This window comes from Acinonyx jubatus, chromosome B1 (genome assembly GCF_027475565.1).
Source record: "Acinonyx jubatus isolate Ajub_Pintada_27869175 chromosome B1, VMU_Ajub_asm_v1.0, whole genome shotgun sequence".
NCBI classification, from domain to species: Eukaryota; Metazoa; Chordata; class Mammalia; order Carnivora; family Felidae; genus Acinonyx; species Acinonyx jubatus.
In genome coordinates, this window is record NC_069382.1 from 167,590,520 (window position 1) to 167,610,590 (window position 20,071).

Genomic DNA, 20,071 nt, shown 5'->3' on the forward strand with positions numbered 1-20,071 from the left:
AAACAAAGGAAGGAGTGGAATCTTAGGTTTTAGGAGACACCCAAGACGCTTTTCATGAGTTCCAGCTCTCTCCCACTTGCCCTCCCCGACCCTAACCCCACCCAGACACACCACAGATGAGCATGCAAATGTGTACACACACACATACACATTCCTAAGCCCCCTCTGGTATTCTGTGATCACTTTTCTGAGGAGGGCAGAGAAGCAATTCATTAACTGAAGTTTGAGGACACTTCTAACTATTTCTGTGGTGTTTGGGTCTACAGTATATGCCATTGGATTTGGGAAGGGTTTGCATAATTCTTTCAGTCCTGATAAAAATTCAAAGCACATGTGTTACTGATGGTAGTATTAAACATTTTATTCTTTAAAAGTCTCTTTTATAGTTGGACACAGAAGGAAAAATACTGAGGCAGAAACTCAAAACCCTTGTGAGCTATATTCAATTTTGGTTATTCTGGTTGAAAACAAACAAAGCAAGCATTGAATTTTAGCCTCTTTGATCCAGATGGTTTTAGTTTTCTACCGTTGGACATATTAAAACTTTGAAGACACAGAAGTACCATTCAGTAAACTGCTTCTTTCAGCAACTTCTGTGATGTCCTGGTGCACTGGAAAGCCTTGGGTTTCCTTTCAGGCAGGAACAGTTAACTCTGAATTAGTCACTCTCTGTGCGAAGTCAGGGGCTTTTTATTTCATGCCAGGGGGCAGAGAAGAATTTTTTAACAACTTGATCTTATAAAAATATTTGCCTTCTCATTTGATTTAGGTTCTGAGAATCAAAGATTCTAGTAACAAAATGGCCAATATGGCCAACAAGTCTATCGGAAGACAGATACGCACAAGCCAATTTTAGGTGTTATTTCCTGTAATAGGAACTCAAGCTATATAGATGGTGAAATGACTTTTCCTCTTCCCCCTTTCTGAAATCTGGATGAAAACTGAGACCTGTGGCACGTTCCTGAATAAATATTCTAGGTCCTAAATTGGAAGCCCAGTTGAGGACTTGTGGGGAAAACAAAACTCTGTTTTCTGTTTATGGTTATCAGCCATGTTGTAAAACATAAATATAATTTATTTTGCTTTACGGCCAAGGAAAAAGATCATCTTGAACTTCCCATTGGTTGTCGAGAACCAGAACAGAGTATGTTTTTGTTTCATGGCTTTTTGCCCATGGGTAAGCTTTGCAGCAGAGACTCATTCATGTTTGGTCATGGGCCATTGGATTTGGGGAGTACCCACTGTGTGAGGCATTGTGTTAACATTTGGGGGTGGTAAGTATGAGTGAGGCAGTGCCCTAGTCCTGAGTTGGTTTATATAATTCTGCTGGGAGATTGGATGCGTGAACAGATGCATGGCCTGCAGAGAAAGAGAGACTGCCTCCAGAGATGAGGGGAGTACTGTGGAAAATTACAAGGTAGGAGAGCTCCTGTCTCTCTGGCTGGAGAGAGCAAAAACACAGCTGGCCCTGAGCCAGGCCTTGAAGGATCCCGAGTGGAACAAATCAGCAGTGGTGGATTTGAATGGGTTCTGACTTCAATTATAAGCTTCGATTGTCCTCATCTATGAAATGGGGATCTCTTTACCACCCATATGACAGTACTTTTAGGAGACTAAATTACAAAATGCACTGCAAAAAGTAAAATACTGTTAATGCTGTTACTTACTGTTATGGTTAATATTATCAAATGATGTCTGTTAAACATTTACATGTCTGTGATGGTCTACTGTAGTTTCCCAGGAGCGTGATCTAACAGAGTTATGGTTACTCATGGTGACTTATTACGCTAGCTCTGCATAGGAAGGTCTTTATATGTGGGAGTCTAGAAAATCTCATAAATGCGGTGAAGAGAGTCATCGTTACAGTGGGGAGAGGTCCTTGGACAGAGAAAGGCTGAGTTCCCATTGTTAGGGAAGAACCAGGCGTGGTTTGGTTGAGTATGTTAAGGCGCTGATGCCTAAGGTTCTAAATTTGAGATGGCAATATAGAACTTGGGAGTTAGGACTCTGACTTTCTAAGAAAATAAATACCCACACTTAAAAAAAAAACAACAACTTTCTAGAGTCTTTCTGAGACTTTAAGAACTTGAATTGACTTAGAGAAGTAGGAGATGTGGTAAAGTCCTTTCTGGAAATGATTAAAATGTCATGTATGAAGCCGGAGAACTTGGAACCTGAAATATGTTAGGGTTGTATGAGGGGAGGGACATGAATGTATGAGATTAGGTTTAAAAAGCGTACACTACACATTTAGTCAGAGATCCTAGTTCTAATTCACTCCCCAAAGAGGGCCCATGTGTGTTTTTCAGCGCCACTCCCTTTGCTAATGATGACTGGACCACTCTTTGGAATTTGTGTAAGAGGTAGTTTAAGAGCCAGTCAAGAAAATCAACCTCACAGTCACAGTCTTTTTTCCTTTTAAAAATAGACTTTTATTTTATTTTATTTTTAATGTTTATTTATTTTAGGCCGAATGCAAGTAGGGTAGGGGCAGAGAGAGAGGGAGGTGCAGAATCTGGAGGCTCCAGGCTCTGAGCTGACTGTCAGCACAGAGCCTGACAGAGGGTTCGAACTCACGAACTGTGAGACCATGACCTGAGCCCAAGTCAGACGCGCAGCTGACCGAACCACCCAGGCGCCCTAAAAATAGACTTTATTTCTTTTAGAACATTTTAGTTTTATAGAAAAATTGAGAAGATAGTACACAGTTCTCTACTCTCTCCCCCCATTCCCCCACTATTAATATCTTACATTAATATAGTATATTTGTTACAATTAATCCACCAATAGTGATGAAATTGAAGTGCATAGTTTGTTCAGATTCTCATAGATTTTACCTGGGTCAAGAACTGTCCCTTTTTACTCACTGCCTTATCCCCTCACACAGAGTAGCTGTTTCTGGTAATAGTGGCTTTTCCACATGTATGTCTGTGGAGTGACTAAACATGTAAGGTGCCCTGCCCACCCTTATGCCATTAGAGCGTAGGAGGGAAGGATCCAGCTGCTGTGCAAATGACGCGAACTTTAGCGCTTGAGAGTTTGGAAGCAGGTGGGGCTATGCTCCAATGAAGCCTGGCACTGCCATTGACTAACCTTGTGACTTGGGGAAGTCACCCAGCCTCTTAGAGTCTGTTTCCTCACCTGGGAGAAGAGGGTAAGAGCAGGTGCTGCCTACCTGGGGTAGGAATAAAACGAGTAAATGGAAGAACGCAGGAGAGTGTGTAGAGCAGGGCCTCACACATGGGCAGCTGTCGGTAAATGTTGGCTTTAAGTTTTACTGTGCAGGTTGGATCGCAGTGAGTGGGATAAGGAGTCAGAAAAGGGAGATGCAGAGGGGCGCCTGGGTGGCTCAGTCAGTTAAGCGTCTGACTCTCGATCTTGGCTCAGGTCATGATCTCAGGGTTGGTGTGTTCGTGCTCATTGTCAGTGCAGAGCAGAGCCTACTTGGGATTCTCTCACTCTCTCGCTGCCCTTCCCCTGTTCTCTTTCTCTCCCTCAAAATAAATAAACTTAAAAAAAAAAAAAGAAAGAAAGAAAAGGGAGATGCATAGAGTTGTGTGTGTTGGTGAGGCGGTGGGTGGTGGTTAGGAAAGTTTTCCTAGAGAAGGCAGCATTTGAGATTAGGTCTCCTCTAACCAGTGGCACCATGACCAGAGACAGAAAATGCCAGGTTGAGACAATATAATACACAAAGGTACAGAGAGTGGGAAGGCATGAGAAAATATCTTCTAGAGGAAAGAAAATTATTTACTGTTTTAGATAGACCGTCGTCTACGGTAGTAAGACAATAATAGGACAAGGGAGATAGAACTGTAACATCATAAATATTTTTGTTTTTCTTTCTTTTTTAAGTATTATTTAAGTAATCTCTGCACCCAGCGTGGTGTTCGAACTCATGACCCTGAGATCAAGAGTCACACACTCCTCTAGCTAAGCCAGCCAGATGCCCCAAGATCATAAATATTTCTGACTGATATACATTTCAAGTCTTAAAAGTTTTCAAATATAGAAAAAAAGTAGAATGAATACTACAGTTAACATTCATAGAACCTCCATCTAAATTCAGTAATTACTGGGGCGCCTGGGTGGCTCAGTCGGTTAAGTGTCCGACTTCGGCTCAGGTCATGATCTCACGGTTGATGGGTTCAAGCCCCACATCAAGCTCTGTGCTGACAGCTCAGAGTCTGGATCCTGCTTTGGATTCTGTGTCTCCCTCTCTCTCTGCCCCTCCCCACTCATGCTCTGTCTCTGTCTCTCAAAAATGAATAAATGTTAAAAAAATTTTTTTTAATTCAGTAATTATTGACATTCTTCCATGTGTACTTCATCTGTAGAAATTTTCTTATATTATCTTTTGCTGAGCCATTTAAAAATAAATTACAGACATCATGACATTTTCCCCAAAATGCTTTAGCATGCATCTCCAAGAAATAAGGAAGCTGCTTTATGGGAACACAATACCATTGTGACACCCAATAAAATTAACATTTGTCCCCAAATATCATTTAATGTCAGTCCATAGTCAGATTTCCCAAATTTGTCCCCCAAGTCTTTTAGCATGAAAAAAAATTTTTTTAAACCAGATTCCAAGTAAAAGACCATGTTTTGCATTATTTTTCTTTTGATTATCATGCTTCTTAAGTGTCTTTAAATCTAAAATTCCAACTAAGACATTATGACTTTTAGGCTTTGGAGCATTGAGATTATGGTGCTTTTCCCTACACCCACCCCATCTATCACCAGTGTAGTTCAAAATAAAAACAATACTGACTATCCATAAACAAATGTAAGTCCAGATAGATTCAGATTCTGCCCCCCCCCATCAAGATGATGACTTTGATGTTAGTTTTAAAATCTCAAGTGGTCACATTTTTAAATAACTCAGCATATACCTCCTTGCCTTGAGTAGACTAGCACTAGACTCACAGAATTCAGTAGAGCTACAGTGATGTGTTGTTTTTGGTTGAGCCCAATGTCGAAACTTCACAGATGTGAAATGACATCCTTAAAATGGTTCTGTGTAGACACGCAGAAGTGATTTTTGGTTCCGTTGTATAGATAAGCCTTTGGGACACTCAGTTCCAGTCCCTGTGGATAATTTCACAGTGAGTTTCACAATATTTCTTGAAGGCAAAAGTTGTTTAGGACTGTGAGTGGGATTGTGCTACGAATACCTGACGCTTGTGGTGGGAAACTCTTACGTGGAAGCTGGAAGAGATTTGGAAAGTAGAGGATGCAGAGCCTCAGAAGTGTGCTACTTTAACCAGGGATGCCTGGTTCTGCCATGGGGCGCTTGGCCTCCTCCTTGGTCTTCGGCCACTCCGAGTCATAGACACCAGTGGCTGAGCAGGTGTCTAGAATTGCTGCAGGTATCGGGGTGGGTGTGAAAACGCCCACCTGCCAGGGCTACAGCTTCTACGACTCTCACTGTGCAACCTGGCAACCACTGGAACTCCTGTGAAGGAGAAGGAAGTGGGTATTGGGGAAAGTTTTCCTGCTAACGGGCCCCCTCTGATTGCTTTTTTCCTAATGACGTCTCCCTGTTACACTTTGGAAGTGGGGCTCCTCTGGGCCTCATTTCTTTCCACCTCACTTGCAGGTGCATGGATGGTGAGTGCTGCTTTGATTGCGTTTAGCCTTGTAGTGGAAGCCAGTCTACCCTGCCTCTCCTGGGAGAACCTCATTTCCCCCATTTGGACTTTGATGCAGTTCCATTGACCCACTTGGAAGGGATTCAGTATGTAGTGCCTGCTTGTTTTTCCTTCTGTCCTTAATTTGGCTTGCCTTTTATTGTCTTCCAACTGAATGGATTCTTTCTCTTTCTCTTAAGGGAAAGGAACCTGAGAAAAACAATGCTTGTGGTGGTGACTGTTAAGGATAACTGCGGTGTTATGTTAATCTACGTGTTAAAACGAGTAGATAGGGAATTGCTAAATTCACCAACCTGTTCGCTCCCAAGTCTAGTCCTTTTAAGCATATTTGTTGCTGAAATGAAGATGTAGCTGTGCAGAGAAATGTCCAAATGTACAGTTTTTAAGTGCAATTGTATATATAGTATTGAAAATTTTATTTCCATCAGCAAGAATCATGATAAAATTCGTAGAAATTATAGAAAAGTGGAAAGGAGAAGCCCAGAGATAACTAGCATTAACACTCTGAATCTTACGTCTCGCTATTTCAATCTGTTACATCTCTCTAAGTGGGCAGACTTTCATTACAACTGTCTAGAACCTTTTGCTACTCAGAAGTGTGGCCCGTGGATTTCAGCAGCATCAACATCGCTTGGGAGCTTGTTAGAAATGTGGAATCTTGGGCTCCACCCCAGACATACTGAATCATAATTTGTTTTGAAATAATGTTACATATACGTTAAAATTTAGAAGCTCTAGAACATAGTATATCCAGGGCAGCAAGCTGAGTGGATATGGCACAAAGAGCCAAGACCTGTGCTCTCCGTTCATCTTCATTTCCCCTTTGTCATGCTTTCCTAAAATAATTTTCCTCCTCAGTATGTGATAAAGATAAAAATGAGGTCAATTTTTTTTTTTTTTTTTTAGCAAGGCATAGCAACCCTGTTGAGAAACCCAACTGCCTCCTGCATAAACATTTCATTCCATGAACATTAAGTGCCTACTGTGTACCATGTGTACCCTCAGCCGTCACGGAAAGTTAAGGTGTGCATTGCCACAGTAGGAGCATATAGAGAGCACGGAGGATTGAGTGGTTGGTTTTGCAGGAATAGAAGTCACAAAGAAAAATGCTTTCTGATCTGAGTCTTGAAATATAAATCAGTGAACATGAGTTAGGAGTATTGCTAGACTCTAGAGAGAGCACAGAAATGCTCTCTTCCTTCAAGGATCCCACGCTTGATTTAAGGCCATGGGGACAGTGTTTAAAGCTGTAACTAACAATAGGAAGCACCTAGGTATTAGGGTAGAGCTAGAAGACCTTTGAATGTCAGTGTTACAATTCTGTGACCTTGGACACATGGTCTCAACTGAACACCCATTTCTTCTGTAAAGTTGGGATAAAATAATATAAATTATTCCACAGACTTACAGTGATTTTTAAATGAGATAACATAACAGAGCACTTACTTACAGTGCGTGTAGAATTGACACTGTATGACAAAGCGATTAAAAAAGCGCCGAGTGCAGGAGATAGAAATATTGAGGAAGAACAGAGGAAAGAGAGGCCGTTTCTGCCTGAAATATGAGACTGTGGCCAACGTGGCCTCGAGGGTGTGAACGAGGAAGAGTGGGTTTGAAGGATGGGCCATGGGAACAAAAGTGAAAGACGAAGCTGCAATTTGGAGACTGGCTCGACTGAGAAAAGGGGTCATAGAAACAAGGGATCAAGTTTGGTGGGGAGAATTCTGTTTCAAACCCATTAAACTTGAGGCAGCTGCTGAGAGCTATGGTTCTGGAATGCATGTTTGCTTCCCTGGACTGTTGCTCAGACACACCGTGTTCTGGGCTTGACCAGGGCTGGGATGACATCAGGTGCTCAGCCTTCCCTGCTTAGGGTGTTTGGTCAGTAAGCTTGTAGAAGGACTCTTTCTGGCTCAGTGGAAATGGCCACGCCCACAGAGGGTTTCTCACCAGGATAGGAAACAAGGCACAATTTTTAAACCTTGAGACTTTCGTCTTCTTCAAAATGAGTGGAGGAGAACTGAACTTCTCTGTGGCTAATTTTTACCCTTTGTCATCCTCTTCTTGAGTTTCTTTTTTCTTTTTCAATCTTCTTGCTCCCAACTAATGACCATTAGTTAATTGCTACAGAAGAGAAATGAATTGGAAAAACTTTTTTTGAAAGACTAAATGCTGTAACACCCGTGGACTGTATTCCTGTCTGTGTCATTTTCCTTTCAGCCATGAACTCCTTTATGATCTCTCGTTGTACAGAATACAGATAGCCTACAAGTGATCATGGTTACTGGTTTTTATGCCTGCCATATAAAATGCTAACATTTTGCCAAATTTGCTTTATCTCTGTCTTTGTGTCTGTCTGTCTATACATGCGCGCACACACACACACGCACACACACACTTTAAGTAATTTTTGCTGAGCAGTAAATAAACAAATTTTGCTGAACCATTTGAGTTAGTTGTAGAGATCATGATCTTTTAGTTCTAAATACTTTAATAGGTACCTACCAAGCATAAGAATAGTCTTCCACATAACCCATTATACCATTATCACCAAGAAATATTATCTGATACATAGATAATATATGAGTACTTATTATTTAACTTTCCCCAGTTATTTCAATAAATAATATCATTTATAACTATTCCTTTCCTCATCCAAGATTCATCAACAATCATTCATTGACTTTTATATCTTTAGTTTCCTTTCATCTAGAGCAGTCACCCTGTTTTTGTTTGTTTTTATCATTCATGGCACTGGTATCTTGGAAGATTTCAAGACATTTGTCTTTTGGAACGTACCACAATCTGGATTTGATTGTTACTGTGTGACTAGATACAGATTAAGCATTTTGACAGAAATATGACGTAGTGATTATCATTTGACAAACAATGACATTCAGTTGTCCTATAATTGATTATGCCAGCCATCACTTGGGTAAAGTGGTCTGCCAGAATTCTCTATTATAAAGACACCTTTTCCCATACTTAAATGATAAGTAATCTGTGGGTTGATACTCAGAGGCTGTGAGTATCCTGACCCACAAAACCCTTGCCCTAATGGTTTTAGCATCCATTAATGATCCTTGACTGAATCAATTACTGCCTGGGTAGTTGCAAAGTGGGATTTTCTGTTTCTGCTGTTTCTTTGGTGTTTTATTAGCTGACATTCTTTGTAAAGAAGAGCTTCCTGCTATCCCTTATTTCATGAATTTCTATGAATTTATGGTTCCTTTTTTTATTCAGTGTGTTCTAACTCATCCATATCATTCTTTTTTGTTGTCGTTGTTGTTCAAACTGTGCCACATTTGGCCCTTTGAGACAGCTCCTGTGTCCTTTTGTCAGGCCTGTGTTAATATTTGAGCATCTCCTTGGTTTCTTGCATAGTAAGATGTTTTAGGCAATTTTGTACTTTCCTTGCCCCAGGGCTGGTCCCAGCTATTTCTGGAATGAACTAAGGTATTTAGAAGTGAAGATTTGGGTGCTCACGCTTTCTTTAAAAATGGATATATTCTAGACAGAGTTAAACGTCAACAATCATTTGTTTAAGCTCTCCCATCCTCCAGCTTCTGCTAAAATATTCCCATGGAGCCACGGGTTGTTAACAAGTTGGAAGGAAAGAACCAGTTGAGAGGAGGAGGCCATCGAAAGTGAAGGTCTTTGGGCTTTGGACCAGAGGTGACACAGTGAGGCAAACAAGGAAGTGAGAATGTGCCAAAGACCAATTTAAATTACATTGGAATTCTGCCCAGGGAGTGACTAGAGAGCCCCAGGATATAATCCCTGCTTGTTTTCCAGGTAGACTCTGAAAATTGGTTGCCCTTTTTTAATATCCGATAATGCCAAGGGAGTGTGTTCCCCAGAGCTATACATGTGCTCATTCTTAGAGCGATTTAACAAACAGAGTTTCCATCCTGAGAGTTCCTAAGTGCTCCATATTTTCAGGGTCAGTGTGTGGTATGTGTGGATGGATGTATTTCAGCATGTCCTTTAAAAATGAAAATTTATCCTTTTCATTTTGAATCCTCACAACTGAATATAATATCTGACCTGCTGATTATAATATTCAGCTGCAAAAAATAATACCTGGTTGCAAATTGTTGAAGGTGCATATGTGCAGCATTTTAGGCGGCAACTTGTGAGAACTCAGAAGCCAAGAATTTCCGGTACTTTTCAAAGTAATCAGCATGCATTTGATAAAGTGATAGAGCCTCTGAGGGGTATCTTGAATTGACTGATTTTTTGGAACTCATAGTCCTCTGTGATCTCTTTTTATACATAATAGCAAAATGAAAATGTTCTTTTGCCTTTTCTATTCTTAAAAACAAAACATGAAGCCAGTAGCATTTGTTTCCATTTGATAGGGAACCTATGAAAATGCTTAAAAATACAAAAGCAAATTTGAAACATAAGGGTTTTTGTTTTGGTTTGGTTTTCATCAAAGTCTGCGTGTTTGGAAGTGAAAAAACAAAACAAAAATACAAAGACTACTACATGTATACTTTGTCCAGCAGGAATATGGTTATTATTCAAATGGGTACACTGAATACGACGGGTGCTTTGTTATTTTATGAAACAGAACCACACCCACACATCCACAACCACTGACTTTTCATTCTCCGTACGTTCTTGACAATGGAGCATCGTATTAAAGCAATTGCTCTAAATAGCGACTGGGTGGACAGTACACCAGGAAGGGTAAACTGAAAATGAAAAGGAACACATTATTTAAATGTGCTGCTAGCCAGGCATAGGTGAGTAAACTCAGGTGTGTTGTGGCCAGATTGTACCAAATTGTCCTCTGACCCCTGAGTACTCTCACCATTCAGTTGTTTTGTGATGTCAGTGTATGAGATCAAACTCAGTGCACTCAGGACTAAGGAGTCACCTTTTTTTTTTTTTTTTAATGTTTATTCATTTTTTGGTAGAGACAGAGTGTGAGCAGGGGAGGGGCAGAGAGTGAGGGAGACACAGAATCTGAAGCAGGATCCAGGTTCTGAGCTGTCAGCACAGAGCCCGATGCAGGACTTGAACTCACAGACCGTGAGATCACGACCTGAGCTGAAGTCGGACGCTTAACCGACTGAGCCACCCAGGCGCCCCACCATTTTTGGCAAATGGACAGTTTTCAAAGTCAAGTTTCATTGTTATTGGGAAGATTTTAATATAGCTGAGTCCTTTTGGAAGTCATGAAGATTAATCTCTCTCTCTTCTTACTTTCTATTTAAAACTCCCCCAAGTGGAGCATTTATTCCTACGCCCAAATTCATTGCCCCTTGTATTTCTTTAATCTTGATCTTGTTTGAAAGGAGCTTTATCCAGAACACAATTTCTTCATTCAGAATGAAATTTCTTTCAGACATTAAGATAGCTTGTATACAATTACATAATTAAAAATCTCCTTTCGTCTGGATTTTACTAATCCATAACAGTTTTAGCCAGTAAAAGCAAATTATATTTTAGCCTCTGTAATAGATTTATATACTTTGAACGTCCCTGTTGGGACTGTATGTGCCTTGAATTGTGAGATAGAAAATACTTTCAAGGGTACAGTCATGAGACTGGATCTGTTAATGCTTGTGAAGGAAGCTTCTGGTGTCTGTGTTCTTGGGCTGGCCTTATTGGCTAGATTCACATGTGAACTTACAATGGTAATAAAAAGAGGTTTTTCCCATCAAATGCCTTAGTTCTATTTTTTTTTAACTTTTTTTTTTAAGAAAAAATTTTTAAGTTTATTTAGGAAGAGAGAGTATGCACATGTACGGAGGGTGGGTTGCGGGGAGAGGGCAGAGAGAGAGGGAATCCTAAGCAGGCTCTGCACTGTCTGAGCAAAGCCCAATGCAGGGATGGAACTCAGGAATCGTAAGACCATGACCTCAAGAGTCGGATACTTAACCAGTTGAGCCACCCAGGTGCCCCCTTCGTTCTGTTTTTATATAGTATCTTGTTATTTGTAACTGTAAAAGTAGATGTGGTTATTGTGAAAAATTTGAGTACCACAAGAAAATGCAAAGAAACTAAAAAGTATTCTGTCCTTATATTATTATCTTTAATTAGCAGCTATACAAATGTTGACTTTTTTCCCTTCTTTTTTTCTAGCTTATAGATACTTTTAGACAAAATTGGGGCTGTATTGAACATATTGTTTTATAGTCTGCATTTCCAATGAACACTGCTTAAAAACATTTTCCCATTTTATTAAATGTTTTACAGATTTAGAAAAAAACTGTTTACCCTTTGTTGGGTATTTATATTTTTACAGTTCCTTAAAATAATATTACTTGTCATAGAAAAACTTACTTGTACATACACATACATTTTTTGTATATCTTGGACTTTTTTAAGGATAAATTCAGAGTCTTTTTTCAATTTATTGGTTTCAAGGAATGAAAACTAATTCAGTTCAGTTTGTCATTTCCAGTAATTACAGGTAAGCCCTCTTGCCTGAAAGGATCTATCTTTATAACTCTATCATCTTGATCTGTCCTAAATGGTGTGGTAGCACCTTATTTATCTAACACCATTAGGGAACTTCTCATAAAGTTTTCATTTACCTTAAACTAAGTGTCTACACTTGAAAATTATAAACATTATAAATGAGAATCTTTCTAAAATTGTATTACATATATAGCTGTCCTCTTTAACATAATGAAAAAAATATGAAAATCACCATTTACCCCCTCTGGTTCAAATCACAAGCATCTTTATAAACATCAGTTATGGTGTCCTGAGTTCTGCTAAAACAAGATACAGGTGTTTCTTAAAACCACCATGTTATGCAAAAGCCTACAGTAAAACACACTGCACTTATGGGAAAAATCGGGTCAGGGACACAACACTCAAAAACCTTTATCAGTGACACATTAAAAAAATAAGATAGGAACTGAATAAGAATTATAGCACAACTTTACACATGTTAGGTGGCTAAGAAATAAATAAATAGTATAGTCAATTATGACACTTTACCTTGACAAAATCCTGATGTTTTCTTGCAGACTGAGGCCTTGGCACGGTTGCAGGTTGTGAGTTACTTGAAATGGTGGAAGGAGGGTTACCTCAAATTGGAAGGGAAGGAAGTTGGGGCAACATGTGTGGATGGCTGTGGCTCGTAACACACAGGTGGAAACTGGGATCGCTTGTTGATGTTAGAGGCATGGGCTTTGTGCGTTCTGTGTATCTTTTTGCAACTGTGTTCTGCATGGATGCAATCTTACGCTATTACCTAGGGTTTCCTGCAATGAAATCATGCATAAACAAATGTGACATTAGAGTTATGCTCAAATTGTTCCCTAACATAGCCATCTTGGAATAAACACAAATGTTATAGCAGAACTGAGTGTACTGAGTAGTGACACAGTGATGTCTAGGGGATATTCCTCTCGTCTCTATCACCAATAGAGTTAATACATGTAAAACGCTTACGAGAAGAATCTGGCATACGAGTGAACACTGTATAAGTGTTGGCAGTAACAATGGTAGTAATAATAATAATAAAAGATGGCTATTGATGTTTGTGGGATTCTGTCTGCTTTTCAGTTATGACTGCCTACTGTAGCAGTGCTTCCTTGCTCCATCTAATTGACCTATTTCTCAATCTCTCGTGGCTTTTAAATGAGTTTATCGTGCTTAGAATTACATCTAGCATAAGGCCTAGAATGGGAGAACCTGGAGAGAGGGGTGCTGACTTTCAGTTATGGTTTCCCTGCGGCATCTGTTTTACCTACCCAGACGTTTGAATCTTATGAGTTATTACCAATGTATTCATTTGTGAGATTGTTGGGAAGTAACTTATCTTTCAAATGAGGATATGACTGTACAGAATTTTTGGATTTTCTGTTTGATGAGAAAAAGTTCACACAACTCACTTTCTCATTCCCACCTGCAAAAGCGAAGTGTGCTTAAATGATTCCATGAGAAGGATGTTTACAAGTTGTTGACGATTTTCTTTAGGTTGTTGCTGTTCTTTTCTATTCACAGCCACTTCTGTGCTTGTGAGATGAGCTCATCTTTGGAAGGTGGAGCAGGGCAAGTGTGATTTCGGAAGACCTTCCCTCCCAAGTCACAGTATAATTAGAAGCCCAGATCCTCCCTCAGTTATTTTTTTATGACTCCCCGAGAAGGACATTTTTACCATGAATGATTGCCAAGAATACTTGCTGGATCCTCCTTTAGTGTCCTTAATAGGATGACAGATCAAAATACCACCTTGATTTAGGCCTTGTTAGTATTGTTCTGAAAGAAAAGTAGCTAACACAGCTTATCATTTAGATATTCCAGTGAAATCTGTATTGTAATTATGCAGAGAGACTCTAAATAGCAATACGTATCTTGATTCTTAATTTCTAATCTGACTTTGAATTTTAACTTTTTGTCTCTGCGCAATTTTTAGATATTTGGGCTGCTTGACCTCATTGCGTGATTGCTATGAATTAACAAGACTTTGTGGGAAAAGGGAACTTGCCTTTTGAGCTTTGTACCAAAGACCTGGGGAAAAAGTAAGTAATTTTCTAACTTGCTGTTTTAAAAAAATTCTTGTTATATGCCTCTCAGGTAGTTAACTGTGGGTCTGTGGCTTTTCAACTTTCTTTCTTGGCTTTGTAAGTTTTATATGCTCTTGCAGATTTGAAACATGGAAAGGGACTCAAGAGACCTTTGAAAAAAAAAAAAAGACTTCCAAGAGATTAGGATGACTTTCTGCATTTTGCCAAATCTTTTGGGTTTCATAAACTGAGTCCTCAAGGTTGCAATAAACCTTTTATCAGATGTGCAGTAGACAAATTAAGCTTTAAAGGTAAAGGATTAGAATACTGTGTGCCAGAAAAGTGAGTCCTGTTTTCTGAGCTTCAAGTGTTTTAGACTTTTAGATAGGCTCTTTGGTTCTGAATTTTTAGAATAAGAATGAAATCCATTTGGCTCTTTTCTTGTCTAGAAAGGAAAACAAAATGCGTAATCACTTGTTCAAGACTTGGTCTCGGTAGAATTGACGTGCCTATCAGTTTTATTGTTTTCTAGCTTTCTGGAGGTACTCTAAGATATTCTAATTGAGACACTATGTGAATGGTTTTGCTCTCTTTTAGACAAAATTGCTTGGGGCTCTAAAGTTCTGTTTTATTCCCTGATCTTTTTGAACAAGTAAAATGGGCCTTGAAGATAATAAAGTCAATCTGCTTTATTGTAGAATTTGTGTGGAAGTATGAATGGCCCATAAGATTGTAAGCAAAACAAAGCACATGCATGTACACACACACACACACACACACACACACACACACACACATCCTTTTTCCGGCATGTTCCAGAAACCATATCAACAATAGGAACCATTTGTCCATTTAAGTACTAGGTAGTGTCCTAAACTTTGTACGCCTTGTGTCTTATGGCTCCTCTGCATTTCTGACAGTACACATGAGCTAGTTAAAATGTGTCTAAAAAAAAGGCAGAAACTACTTTAGAAGTTCCATAGAAGTATTAATTATTGTTATATTGTATGCATTATAAATTTACTTATAATTAAACTGTGTATTATTATATAATAATTATAAGGTAAGGGTAATTAATTATGAAGCCTTTTTGGGGTTAAATAAGGTATTTGTACTGAAAAACTATTACGCACATGCACAGCACACACGCACCATGCATGTAACTTGCAAGAGCTGTCAGTATAAATTCACTGAAAGGAAGGACTTTGAGAATTTTCTCCAAAAACATTTTTTAATGTTACAGTGAAATATTGGCTGTAGTGAAATACTATTGTCCGTGGCACTTAAAAAAATGATAGCACTTTATTTATTTGAAAAAAATGTTTAAGTATTCATTTTATTAATTAAAAGGGGAGCCAGTGAAATGATAAAGCCAATTTAAGGAGCGTTTGAGCAACAGAGGCTTATATGACCCATTGTGAAGGCTTTTAAAAAGAATCTTAGAATAAGATGACTGGGTTAGATGCACAATTGGCTAATGTTTTACAGGGATATTAACTAACCTTTGGGGTTTTCTTTTCTGTGGAACAGAGATCATTTGTATTGTATTGGTAATAGACAAGAATCATCTGTGTTGTTATCAGCTTTCAGTAAATTAACATCTGCCTTTCCAAAATTGTAAAATATCTGAACCAACAGTAAATAGGAAGTCCAACAAAGGTACAGAGTCCTAGTGAATGAGTTAATCCTTGAACACACCTGCTGCTATACTGCAGTAGCCCTGAAAACACATCTGATAATGCCTTTTGTCTATTTCTAAGTTTTTGGACAACGTGTGGGTAAATATTCACGTTTTGGGGGAATTATTCTTTAAAAAAAGTTTGTTTTATGTTTATTTATTTTTCGAGAGAATGCGAACGAGGGAGGGGCAGAGAGAGAGGGAGACACAGAATTGGAAGTAGGCTCCGGGCTCGGAGCTGTCCGCACAGAGCCCAATGTGGGGCTCCAACTCACGCTGCAAGACCATGACCTGAGCCAAAGTTGGACACTCCACCGACTGAGCCACCCAGGCTCCCCTTGGGGGATTTATTCTTCATAGAAGTGTATATTATTACTAGCTAATAATAATAATAATAACAATTGCTAACCTTTACTGAGCACCAGCTGTGTCAGGCACATGCATTTTCTCATGGGCTTCATTTTGGTTGAATTTAATATTCATATATTAACCTTAACATAAAGGAAATCCTATGTGGTATACTTATTATTCCATCTTGGAAGGTATTTGAAAGAGGATTATGTTGGAAGTCACCAGCCTGTCCACAGAAGTGAAATGAAAAGGGCAAAAGATTAGTTCTCTGGGCTTCAGGATCCAGGTATTTGATGTTTAGATTGGAAATATAATTTACCCCCAGAAAGTAAGCTACTTAAACCACCTTTCAAATAATTTATCATCTCTTTAAAATTTAACATAGTCTCTGGTGAGGTATTTTCCTTCTATTATACCACAATATTCCCTTTGTGCCATTGCTGTAAAAGGTGTATTTCCATTTTGTAGAGGCAAGGCATCCGTAGGACTTCTGATTCACACCAATACGCTAAAGATAGCCCGTGTTACCAGAGGGACCATGGCAAAAAGATCCCTGCTTACTAAAACTGATGTCATAGGTGAATATTTCGATGCACAGAAGGCCATTCATAATTGACCTTTAGGTTAAAAAAATAAAAGAAAAGAGAAAAGAAAACAAGAAGGTTATAACGCATAAGTATGCTGTACGTAAATCCAGGCCTGAAGAACTACTCACATGGAGGTCAAGGTTAAGGGAGAGGCAGAGCAAGGGAGAAGGAAGGCAGTCTTTTCTGACAGTGACAAAAGTCATAGGAGAGTGTTTCTGACGGTATTTTGAAAACTGTAAGGTGTACTTAAATGTATCAGTGGGGGGAGGCAAGCACAGTTTTGGGGCAAAATCTAGAACCTGGATTAACCTCCACACTTCTTTTCAGCATCTCTGTGGCCTCTACTTTTATTTTTTCTTTCTTGCATTTGTGATTAGAAAAGCATTTTATTTAGTTATTTCAGGTAGATTTCTGTTAACTTGAGTCTATCATGTTTATAAAGTATGGATGCACTTTTTGAAAAATTAGCCATGGGTTATTTAAAAAGAAGTAAAAAAAAAAAAAGGCTTCTAGTTTACTGTTCTATTTGATGCACATTATGTTTATTTTTATGCCAGTACTGAAAGAGGATTCTGTTCTTCAAATTGTTTGGTATCCTGTCTTTTCCACCTACCAATAAGTAATGAATTCCCATGCTAATAAATATTTATCTACAATGTCCTTTTTAGTGAAAGTACAACAATGGGATCTTAGCTTTTTGTTTAATTGGAGGCCATCCTGGCTTTTGGTTACAAAGATGTATAAATATGTGAAATATAATAGTGTAGGTTTTTCATCTGCAAACAGAAAGACTAGGATTCACCTTCTGTAATCTCTACAGTGTTTACTGTAACCAGACACGTTCTGGATAGGAGGCTCATGGGAGTAAATACGTGCTCAAAACTGGAAGTGTCACTGTCTGACAGGTACTGTGTATAATGTGTTGTGTCTTTGGTTCCTTTGTTATATGACAAGAGTGCAGGTGACATATTCCTCCCACTCTGCTGTCTTCATCAATATTTCTGTGCCTAAGGAAGGTTTCTACCTACATATTTCTCCCTCCCGAGAAACTCTAAATATCTCAGATGAGGTGGCGATGGGTACAAAAGGAGCATTTCATAGACTGTAGACTAGGATTTATTGGGGTAAATTGCAATCCAAAATAATTGGAGACACAATGTTTTATAGACCTTTGCGTGCTTTCTCAGTTGTAAGTTCATATATTAAATCAACATTTCTTGAGCAACTGCTATGTGCCAGCCACTGTAGTAGGAGCTCATTATTTAGAGATGAATGAGTTATACCCTTGCTTTCAAGGAATGTAATCTGTGTTTCGAATTCAGATTCAAATAAACATTTATTCAGCCTGTACCATGTGACAAGCAGTGGGGTGGAACTTAGATGGGGTGTTTGATTACTAAAATTCAGCAATGATATTTATTGACCCATTCCCTCCAAAATAAGTCTGTAAATAGAAACTTCTAATCTTTAAGTTTTTTTCTCCTATTATATTTTCTTGAACTTTTGGTATCTGCTACTACTTGTTAGGTTAAATAAACAAATTGGAAAAAAAAGGGTAAACAAATAAGAAGCATTTAGTTGATAAACTTTGAGCAATGATTTTAAAAACATATACTTTTTTTATATTTGGAAACCTGTAGACATATAATGTGGTCTTAATTTTTCCCACTAGAGAAGATCTTAGCTCACATGATACAATTACGTGTATTGAGATTTTATGCATTCTGCCCTTAGAGTGGCTCTACTGTCTCAACCAGTGTGGAAGACATAACATTAAGGCATTTGATTTTCACAGTAATTCTTGGGGTAGGAATTATTGAAATTTAGGTCGGCAGGGCAGGGTGGGGGAAGTAACTTGTCCACATTTCACTCAGCTAGAAAATGTTTGAGGTAGGATTCTAACTCTGGCCCATCCAATTCAAAGCCCGTGTAGTATCCTCCTGACTCCCACGAACTGGTGGAGAATTTACACTCACAAATGCCTTGGGTGCACTGAGAAAGGAACAATCGGGAAATGTCTTTATTGCATGCAAGAGCTGGCAGTGGAATAAGTCTTGCCGGCTGAGTTAGAAGATAGGGAGGAAGGGGAGGAGTCGTTGGAGCTAGTTGTAGGAAAAGCACGTGCCAAAGTGCAGACGAATGGAAGCTCATGGCGTGTTCAGAGAGCAGCAAGAACGCCACCGCGGCTGGGGTATCGGACGTGGTGGAGAGCACAGTTGGCTGTGAAACTGAAGAGACTTGGTACCAGAGGAGGGCCACATGGGTACCACGCTGGAGACTTGGGGTTTCTAAGCAATATATAGCCATAAAAATTTTATTTATTTATTTTTAAAATATAATTTATTGTCAAATGGGCTAACATACAGTGTGTAATATGTGCTCTTGTTCTCTGTATTTAAGAGTCTCTTATGGTTTGCCTCCCTCCCTCTCTCCTTGTAACTATTTTTTCCCCTTCCCTTCCCCCAGGGTCTTCTCATAAACATTTTAAAGTAGAAGAAATTTCATAATTAGATGGGACTTTTACAAAAGATCACTTGGGTGGCAGCGAGGCATATACACCGAAAAAGAGAAGACTGGAGACCCAGGGTTGCCATGTGAGGTCGTGCAGATTGTTTACTGCATAAGGGCAACGTGTGTGCGGTGGGTGGTGGGGACTGATAATCATCCGCCACGTTACTTACTTAACTGTGTGCTCTTGGGTCTGGGACTGCTTAGAGAAGGCACCTTTTAAAATTTGCATAATAAAGTGCTCTACTTTTTAATTGCTTATCAAATAATAGGAGAGATTAGGCAAAGAAATAACCATGTACCCTAAAGCCTAGGAGTCTGGAGGTAGACATGGTGGTCTTTTTTACTAACTGTATGACATTGGGCACATTCCCCATTCTCAAGGTCTATCCCCTCATCTTTATTTATTTATTAAAAATTTTTTTAATGTTTATTTATTTTTGAAAGAGACAGAGACAGAGACAGAATGCGAGTGGGTTAGGGGCAGAGAGAGAGAAGCACAGAATCTGAAGCAGGCTCCAGGCTCCAAGCTGTTAGCACAGAGCCCAATGTGGGGCTCGAACCCATGAGCTGTGAGATCATGACCTGAGCTGAAGTCAGACGCTCAACCGACTGAGCCACCCAGGCACCCCTATCCCCTCATCTTTAAAGGAGAGTTGATAATAGGATCTGGCAGGGCTTTGGACAGACCAGGTAAGGGGCATTGGTAAGAGAAAGAACCAGACACAGAAGATGGAGAAATAGTGGGTCAGAAACTGGAACCCATTGCTAGCAATTAACCCCGAGAGTGTGGCGGGACATGTAGTAAGGGTTTCTTAG

At 39.2% G+C, this 20,071-nt stretch overlaps 1 protein-coding gene across 13 annotated transcripts in view; it reads left to right on the top strand.

Annotated features, from left to right (window-relative positions):
• APBB2 (amyloid beta precursor protein binding family B member 2) overlaps positions 1 to 20,071 on the top strand; it is a 377,264-nt gene that overhangs the window by 99,189 nt on the left and 258,004 nt on the right. For 11 of the 13 annotated variants that reach the window (XM_053217427.1, XM_053217431.1, XM_053217425.1 and 8 more), the window contains one exon: positions 14,038 to 14,143. The exons of 1 other annotated variant lie outside the window; for it this stretch is intronic. The gene's annotated coding sequence lies outside the window, so the exon portion shown is untranslated. Of the gene's footprint in view, positions 1 to 14,037; positions 14,144 to 17,564; positions 17,650 to 20,071 lie in introns of all 13 variants that reach the window. One more of the 13 variants, XM_053217423.1, reaches the window with a different exon arrangement.